The 9,986-nt window shown below is 43.1% G+C and overlaps 1 long non-coding RNA gene across 1 annotated transcript in view; it reads left to right on the top strand.

Annotated features, from left to right (window-relative positions):
* The window catches only part of LOC109321729, a 57,481-nt gene extending 47,754 nt beyond the window's left edge, over positions 1–9,727 (top strand). Inside the window, exon 3 of the long non-coding RNA XR_002104154.1 lies at positions 8,875–9,727. This is a non-coding gene — a long non-coding RNA (uncharacterized LOC109321729). The remainder of the gene's footprint in view (positions 1–8,874) is intronic.
* The last annotated feature ends 259 nt before the right edge of the window (positions 9,728–9,986 follow it).

A 9,986-nucleotide genomic window follows, 5' to 3' on the forward strand; every position in this document is an offset into this window, starting at 1 on the left:
GGGGGGCTGCTGTGCCTTCTTGCTGCCTTTCCTCCGTGTTGGAATAGATTTAGCTTGTGCACTGAGGATCGTTTCCTTGAGAAGCAACCACTCTTCTTGAACTCCCATCTCCCTGGGGTCATGGTCCCTGAGGGCACAGGGAGCTACACGGCTCATCCTTGCCTCACTCATTTGTGACATTTGGGACTTGACAGTCCATCCTTACTGGGTAGTCCCAAATGCAGCTATGGTTTGCTAGCATTATACCAGGTGGCCAGTGGTAGTTACTCAACCATGGCAGAAGAGGGGCAGCATAATGATGCCCATGGAAGTTAAAACCCATGCCATTTGCCCTGAGCATGAGCAGCCTACCTTGAGCCGCCCATAAGCCAACTTATACTGCATGGTGACAGTTGTGGCCAGCAACCAAGGCTGCCTAGCTGGTAAGGATTTTTTCCTATAGGTGCTGTGTAAGTACTGGGAGCTGGGGAAAACTGCTCCCCCAGCTGGTAACACTGAGAACCAGGTTTCGAAACCACACCTTGTGTCAGCCTGTTGTGGGAACTACAGGCACTTACTGGGCTCAATCCTGCTGCAACCTGTAACCAGACTTCACCTCTTCAGGAGCTGCCTTCATCTTAAGGCAGTGCTTTAGGCTCCAGTGCAATTTTAGCAGCATACAAACTGATGCGAGTGACACCTCTGTAAATGGGCTGTGTGGCAGGTTTCCCTGAGATCACCAGGATTTGAAGGTACTCAGCATCTCATTGTAGATGATTAACACTTCACCCAGGAAGTGCCAAGCAACAGTGCTTTGTCTCAGGATTCTTCCAGCAGTAGTTCCAAGACTTCTAGACACCATATTTATTTTAGTTTTGAAGTTAGTAAATTTCTGAAAATGAGGAGCTGATGGTACTTGCTAGACTTGGACCTACAAGTCACAATGTGCCTTTATTTTCACTTGGAATTCGTGGAGCCATTGTCCCTACTCCTATCTGTCTGTGGCATAGCAGATTTTGGTTTTACCATGTGCTTTGTGGGCATAATGTGTGTGAAGGACCAGGTTGGATGCTTTTATGGGCCCTTTGGACAAAAGTCTGTTACATGGTTTGTTTGCAGTTACAGGGGCCTGGAAATGATTTCCCACCATGTCTCTTCAAGTCCCATATTTCTGTAAATCTAAAACATCATGGCAGAGGTCCATAATACTCTGAAGGAATAAACTCAAATTGGGCAGTAATTTTGCAGAACTTTTGTCCACAGCTCAAGCAAAGTGACATGTCTGTGTTCTGAGCCTTGGTTTCTATTTCAGTATCATTTGATTTTATTATGTGTTCTTATTTTTTTATTACTATAATATTTTTGAGCAAAGCCTTGCAATGGATTTTCTGGTGTGAAAAAATATTTTCCGTATTGTTATAGGGAGAATATTTTCATTTTGGAAACATTTGAGAAGACAACTAAATGCTTAGATAGTTTAGAGGTGTGATGATATATCTGGGAATGGTAAAGTATGTATGCTTGTGGTGTAATGTGATACTAGTAATATGAAGATATAATGAGTACATAATGATGGGAAATTGTGAATATGAAAGATTAACATAAAAGGTTCTAGTAAAGATTCTACTGAGACTGTTAAGGGCCAGGGCCTGGGTATGCCAGCACATTGTGGGTTATAGCAGTTTCTCAGATGTGCTGTACATAGCGGACATCTGAGATGCTCTTCTGTTCTAGGGCAGGCACTGTTAGGCCAAAGTTCATGTGTAGTGTCTGGTGTCTTGTGCTTGCTACAGATACACACTGTGACTTAGTATCCCTATGTGGTTTGGTGGAAAAGGAAAACACCAGAGTCAAAACTGGTGGGTATCTGCCAATTCAAATTTGAATTCAGAGGCAGGCTCCCATCTCCACTCCTGCAGTTGTGCATGGAATTAGAGCTATTTTCTTCTGAACTCTAACCTTGTACACCTACTCAGGCACTGGCAAAGCTCAGCCTCTTAGGGAAAGTCATTAGGAATGTATTTGCTGGACTATACTATGAAAAGTCTCACACAAATACAAATAGCAGATGGAAGTGCTCCCAGACCTTCCTCCATCCTGCCAGTCCAGCTTTCTCTGTCCTATAAAGGTTCTCTTAGCTTTTAGGCCTTTTTCCCCTTTTTTCTTTCTGCCACCTGGTCATAGAATTATAGAATCATAGAGAAGTAGGACTGGAAGGGACCTCCAGAGGTCATCTAGTCTAAACCCCTGCCTGAGGCAGGATCATCCATATGCAAATTATCAAATACAAATCCATAATCTAAACTCTTCAAAACTATCATCAACCCTGATACAAGACATAACACCCTGACCTGCCACAGGTAAAGCAGGGGAACCACAACAGCCAACATCCTACTTCTCTAAAAGGTTATTAATCTATGCTAAAGAGATCCCTGGTAGAGGGCCATGCCATCCGCTACAGAGGCAGGCAAACCCCCCCACTGTCTGTACCAAAAAGCCTAGTCTACAAGATAAAGTTTTGCCAACAGATTTCAAGTTCTTTTGGCAAACTTTAGTGCATTCCCACCCGATCTCCTCTGCAGCAGCAGAACCTTCTTTTCTGCCAGCCATTGTGTCCCTTTGTTGAAGGGAGCAAGGCTTCTACCACTGTCTGGCAGCTGGCATAGGTTTATGTAGACACTCCTGCACCTTCTGCCAGTTGTACTGGTCCTTCCAGCAGCTGGTGCCTTTTTGCTCTGCAGCACAGCTTCTGCAATGAAGCCACGTAGAGCTGCCAGAAATGCATGGATTTATTCATGCTCTGGTAGCAGCTGCTATAGGAGTATGGACAAGACTTCAGGTCTCTCTAATTTGAAGTCACATTCAATTGGCGGTCCATGGTCTTTATACACCCTCTGCTGTGCCATGTTCACTGTAGAGAGCTGCATAAAAACCATGAATATTCCTACTTCATCATTGTCTTGTGTGTATTACAACTTGTGGCCCCACAAAGTTGGGGAGATTAGACTATTCCAGGAGAGAGAGAGCATTACACAGTTTACGTGACTGGTAACTGTATTATTTTAACCAGGAATCCAAAACTGAAAGAAAACTTAGGCTGGTGGAAAAGAAAACATTGCAAATAATCTGGGATAATTCTCCTAGGTTTGTTCTCCTAGTAAAGAAACTTACCTAGAGCCATAGTATAAGCATTCAAATGCTGAGGCCCTGATGAACAGAGATGTTGTGGCACTGACACTGTACAGCCCAGGGGGGACAAAAGGGGGGAGACCCAGTGCACACATCTCAGCATATTTTTCAAGCTCCCTTAGTCTGCCTGGCTTCAGACAGCAGCAGTACATTAGACAGCCCTGATTGGCTGGTCCAGGCTGCTCGTGAACAGCTTGTTTCCTTGCAGCACAATGTGGAGATTGTGAAGGGGGTGTGTTCTGCTTCTGGGAATGCATGGGAAAGAAAGAGATTCTGGAGGACTATGTTCTCTTCCAAGAAAAGCATGGAATAGACAAGACATTTGCTGTCACAAGAGAAACTCCTGGTGGGAGTGCTTTAACCCTGATTGTTACCTAGCTTATTTTTCTCCTGGAATGGCCTTTTTATTCTGGAAGAAAAAGTCTGAACATCCGTACACTCATGGTTTCTCCTGGGAAATCAGCAAGTCTCTCAGAAGGAACTGAATGTCTGTACAATACCACAGTGCCTGAGGGGACACAGAGTGTAACAGCTTTTAAAGAAACAGTACCGTATATAATGGCAAATGAACAATACATCACATTCCTCCACCACACCCTAAAATTGCTAAATTTTTAGATCATAACATTAGGTGGCCTGACTGCCCAACCACATATTCTTGAATTGGTGTAAGTGACCAACCACATATTCTTGAACTGTGTGAGAATATTCAACTCCTTCTTGCAACTCACTACGTAGACAATTTAGAGGTTCGGCATAGCACAGGTTTTCATAACGTCTTAGAGTATGTTAGGACAAAGTAGTGTTTCTCTGTACCACAGCAGCAGCTAGTGGTAAGGAATCATTTCTTTGGTACTTCATCACAATCACAACTTGTAATTGGAGGAAACTTAACTGGGGGAACTGGAGATCCAAATGGAGAATCCACAGACTCTTGAATATATATCATGGTTATGACTGTTCTATATGTTGTTTCCATGAAGTACCATCATAGAGTTGCAGGATAAATTAAAAAGGCCTCATGCATTTAGTGAGTTCCACAAATACCCATTTTATTTTACTCTACCAGAGTAACTACAAGCCCTGATGAAGTCTCCTACTTGGAATGAGCAATGGTAAGACATGTGCTGTTGATCAATTTGTCTAGCTTGGGATTTGAGTACATGAGGCAACTTCAGGGCATAAAAGATGCAACAAATACAGAAAGGTCTTTTCAAGAAAAGAACAGCAGGTGATTCCTCTATCTGTAACCACCATGGATGGTGTGTTACAACAAAGAAGTAAGAAGCTGTCCAATTTGTTCTGGAGACTTACAGTAGACTGATTGGTTTATAAAGCAAGCTTGAGAGTTTGTGAAAAATGTTCAGCCAGTCCATTTGTAGCAGGAAGATAAGGAACAGATTGTATATGTTGAATTATACTGGAAACCAGGAACTTCTGAAACTCCTCCAAACAGAACTGAGGTCTACTATCTGTCACCAGCTGCATTGGTAGTCCAAAGTGACTAAGGCATGAAGATGCTAGATAGCTTGGGTATCTGTAAAAGAGGATATTTTTAAAAATGTCTGTCCATTTAGAGTGTGCATTGGCTACTACTAAAAATAACTGGCCTTCTCTTGGCCCTGCAAAATCAACATGAATATGTGCCCATAGAGTCTGAGGCCATGACCAGGGTTTCAGATAAGCAGGGCCATGATCTTGCTGAATTTGCTGACATGCAGCACAGAACTTTGTTGTTCTCTTCAGTATTTCTTTAAGGTGTAGAAGTGCCTTCCTGACTGACTTGACCTCATTCCAATTTACCTTCATCTTTTCAAGCCAAGATCTGCCAAACAAGTGTTGGATAATTTCCTTTAATCACATGCAAAGATAAATTAATGGACTGTCCATGTAATTAAGTTGTAATTAAGGTGTACCCCTTCCGGGACCACCTTTCCCCCAGTATAAGTCTTCAGAAGCACAAAGTTTTTCTCCAAAGGTATCTGTATCAAGGGCTGTTCATACCATTCTGATAGGGATGCCTTCAATTAAGAGCATCTCCCCAGTGCCATCTTTTACCTGCCATCTCTTATGCTGCATCTCCATGGCAACCTTTCTATGGCCTTTTTAAATGCAGGAGTTGGCACAGTGAATAACTTCTTTCAGATTTGGTCATTGTGCAACCCTGAAACAAACTGATCTTGTAGGGCACTGCTCAGCACTTCAAACTGACAGAGGAGCTCTGACACAAGAGAAGGCTGAGGGGGGACCTGGTGACCGTCTATAAACTCACTGGGGGGACCAGAAGGGTTTAGGGGAGACACTGTTTCCCCTAGCACCCCCTGGCATAACAAGAAACAATGGACACCAATTATTGGAGAGTAGGTTTAGATTAGACATCTGCAAGAACTACTTCACAGTCAGGGCAGCTAGGAGCTGGAACTGACTTCCAAGGGAAGTGGTGCTGACTCCTACCCTGGGGGTCTTTAAGAAGAGGCTTGATGCCTACCTAGCTGGACTCATTTGAGTCCATTTTTTTCTCCTGCCCAGGCAGGGGGTCAGACTTGAAGATCTACAAGGTCCCTTCTGACCCGACTTCTATGATTCTATTATATGATTCTATGACACCTTTTTTAAAGTAAAGTAGTGGCAAACTGTGTTATTGACTCTCCATATCCTCTGAGTTCATTGGGGGAACTGGTAGTGTTCTACTATTATGGATGGGGTAGGGGAGAAATATTCTGTCATTGTTGCAGTAATTTTTACATAGGCAGCCTGCCCTGGCAAGGTTGGAGAGCAAAGGGCCCGTAGTACGTCATGTGATCTGGAGTCCGTCACCATCAGCAAGGTTACAAACCATCATCCTTCTGAAACTGAGTTGCAGGACACTGTTTGAAATGTTCAAGATACACTACCCAAGTCTTGGTTTTCATCAAATTCACCAATATGGCCTATTTGAGTGGCCATTTCTCTCTCTTTTTTGTTTTCTTTTTTGGCCTGTCCACACTTGAGCTCCCTCTGCCGACAAAATTCCTTCAGTGCAGGCTGCAGGATAGTTACACTAGGCTGGAAAATAACATGGCAGCTTTCCCCTCCTGCACTTTCCCCTGCTGTATTTCTACAGTGATTGCATTGCATGCACCTTAGTATAATTTTGCCACACTGATTTCTCTTGACAACTTTTCTATGGTGATTACTGCATCACCATGGGCCTAACTGGGTGCTTGTAGGAAATCTGTTTTGTGCATATATAGTAATATAAATTTACTAGTCCATTGCCCTTCAAGAATGATGGGGGGATGGGTGGAGATGGGGCACTGCCACTCAGCACCCCGCACTGTTGCCACTCTGCCTCTGGCCTCGTTCGCCCCCCTCAGCCCTCCGCATGTGGCCCTGTGCAAGGCTGCTCCACCGCCACCACCTGAAGGGAGCAGGGAGGGGGCAGGGGGAGAGGCCAGTGGTGCTGGCCTCATCCCCACTCTGTTCCTACCATCATGGGGGCCATGCCACTGCCATCGTTCCCTGTCCAGAATGCTACAGGAGCACTCTGATTTGTTGTTTCAGACAACCAATCAGAGTGCAAATAAAGTGTTATGGACAGACAGACAGACTAAGACTTTTATAATATTAGAATTTTTTTACTGCTCTGTGTCATGTAGACTGTGGCTCCATGCACCAACACAAATGAAAATCCTGCCTTCATCACCAAAATTGTGGCTTGTCACTCCCCATCCATGGAGACATTATACTCACCCAGGACAAAGAGAGAGAGGGGGAGCACCACACAACTTACATGGTAGTCACTTTACTGTTACTCAGGGGCCCCACCATGCTGCTGTTAGGAGCTCCACACTCTGCAAGTCTCGGCTTGCCCTCCTTGACTGGCTCAAGCTTAGAGCTTAGTTAGCTCAGGCATGACTCCTCTTTCGGTCATATGATGCCCCAGTCAGCTGACCTGACAACATAGCTGTCCCCTAAGCCCCTGTTCTGGTGGCTGCATGTGCTGTAAAGACTCTGCCCTTAAAGATCATATCTGGGAATGGGTAGGAGTGGAAAAGAGACAGAGAAGAGCTGATCTACATTATGAGCAGCTCCCCAGTTTAACTCACAATGTTTCACAGAAAGCGTCATGCGTTAAACTGACCCTCCCAATCCAAAAGACGTTCATTGATCCATTAGGAGGTTGCGTGATTGAGCTCTCCTTTGGACTTCACTGGGGGAAAGAGGCTGCATGTCTGCAGCCTTTGTTCTGTATCCTCATCCCCCTCTCCAAGCAACTGTGCTCTCTCAGGATGGGAGGGAGGAAGGCAGGGGAGTGAGTTCAGTCGGGTTTCTCCAGCCAGGTTGGAGTTGGAGAGGAAAGCGGGTGGCTGTGGATTGGAGCCCCCCTTCCCCCAATCTTTGGGGTGGGAGGCTCCAATCCACCCACCCTATCCTCCAGCACTGTCTGGGAAACCGACAGACTAAACTCACTCCATTCCCTTCCCCTCCTTCCATCCTGAAGACAGCTCATGAAGCGAAGCTAGGCTGCATCAGCCCAGCCCTTCTCAGACAGACATTAATGAAGGCATTTTGCTTTGGAGAGTCTTCATCTGAATTCAGTGAGGGTTCAGATTGTCACATAATTGGGCATTTTAAAGTGTTCTGCAGCCATACATTTCTGTCAGAGCACTTTCAGTGGCCAATCATGTGACAAACGGTTGTATCTGTTAGTGCCTCACGTGTTCTCCCTTCCGTTCTGACCAAAGATGCTGTATGTGCATCTCCACAACATCATGACCTGCTTCTGTGGCAGGAACGACAGAATTCAGCCTGCTGCTTGAGTATAACTTGGGTGTATATTGCAGGGTATAACCTGAACCCGTTCTTGGCAGGTCAGTTTCCTGTTAGAAACAAAACTGCCCTTTCCAGTTTTGTAGGAAACTTCTGGCTTATGCAGTACACCCAGAGCCATTAGCTATAACAGTGTAATTGGCACAAGCTGAAGAATGTCCTCAGTAAAAACTTCATAGTTTCTGAGACTGCTTCTTGGAAAGTGGCAGGTTCCTCCGTGCTGGAGGGATCAATACTTTTCAGCTGACTACATCATTCGTAACTTTTTGCCGTGCAGTAAGAATGAAGATGATAAAAGCAAAGATGGGTGTTATTTTGGCTCTACTTTTATTCTGAATTATTTATTGGAAGGTCATTGTTGTCTTCCTTTTAGTCAGGAAACAAAATGTCTTTGTCCTGTTGCTTTTCCTATAAAAAGAAACAAGGTCGGCTTAGTTTTATTTCACTTACCTCTTGTTGTATGACAGTATAGTCTAAACAGACTGTCACCATCGTTTCATGGGGTTCTGTCTTGCTTAATGTCAGCAAAGATCTCATTGACCTTGGTGGGTGTTTTGTCTGGGTCATGAAGCAGGCTTTATATTAATGGTACATTTATCAATGTTATATAAAGCATAAAAAGATAGACATTTTTGCACATTACAGATATAAGTTGTATATGTAATACATAGTTATAAACACATGAGTAGAAGGTATAGAAGTCCTACATGTAGCTTACCGAGTTTTAGGGCTTGTTAACCATATAATAAAGCATTTCTTAACTATTTAGTTATCCTACTTTTAAACATGCCCAACATGTAAAGTATGATGGTATCAGGATTGCACCACTGGATCCAATATTAATACATGATTGAAACTAATAACCTCCATTAATGCTTGTCTTTTTAATTCTAGGTTTGCCTGAGGCAGAGAATAAAGAAACTGTCCACCAAGATGGTAATCACTAGTGGAAATGAAGAAGATAAAGGCAATCAAGAAAAGGAGAGCAAAGAAGAAAGCATTCTGGCAATGCTTGGGATTATTGGGACCATTCTGAACCTCGTTGTGATCATTTTCGTGTATATTTACACAACATTGTGAACTTTGACATACAAAGAGAACAGACAAAACAACTGTGAAAGGTGACAACAAAAATGGCAGGTTATTGACATGCTGTTTAATCAGAATTGACTCTGTACTACATTAACACATCATAAAAGCACTGTCTGTGGGCGGCAAAAGCTGAAGCACAATTAATTTAACAAGAATTTTCCACACAGTAGCAAGTTTACTCTTCTGTCCTGGCCCTATTCATTTCTGGTTTTGGTTTGGGGGGAAATGACTACAATTACGTAAGTTTCAGCTTGAAGAAATCCAACTGGGATATATAGTGTCACACAATAGAAAGAGACTGTACGCTATGTACAGTTACAAATGTATACTATATACTCTCAAAGATCTAACTCAAAGATAGCTGCATAGCACAGATTTTTTGTCTATTAGGTCAAACAATTCCTTTTTTCCTCCCTGACTTTAATTTTGTTTACACTGAAGCTGACAAGCTTTTTATTTAGAAGGACCATATGGTGCAATCACGGAAAAACAATTCCATTGAGCAAGATCTGCCTGAAAATGATGACATGTTGGGAGAAATAACTTACATGATTATTTTTCTTTCTCTTTTGCTTGACATCTGTGTCTGTTCATACCAATGTTTATAAATATATATTTTTAATAAATGTGCTATATTTTTAGCATGAAACAACTATTTGGAGACACTCTTGTATTCATACATCCAGATTTTGTTTGATGAAGTGCCCTTTTTGACAATGGATGTTATGCTCTTCAGCAATTAGATAGCAATCCTATTTGCAGCCATTTCATTTTGGTCTAAAGCAAACTCTCATCATGCTCATATGCATGACTTGAAGTTGGAATGTCATCTGAAAAGCATTGCTTTTTAATATAAGAGACAGGAAAACATTATAAGGTGACCTTTGTAGAAGGGTTGCAGAGACATGGCTCTA

This window comes from Crocodylus porosus, unplaced genomic scaffold (assembly GCF_001723895.1).
Source record: "Crocodylus porosus isolate Cpor-Errol unplaced genomic scaffold, CroPor_comp1, whole genome shotgun sequence".
Taxonomy (NCBI): Eukaryota; Metazoa; Chordata; order Crocodylia; family Crocodylidae; genus Crocodylus; species Crocodylus porosus.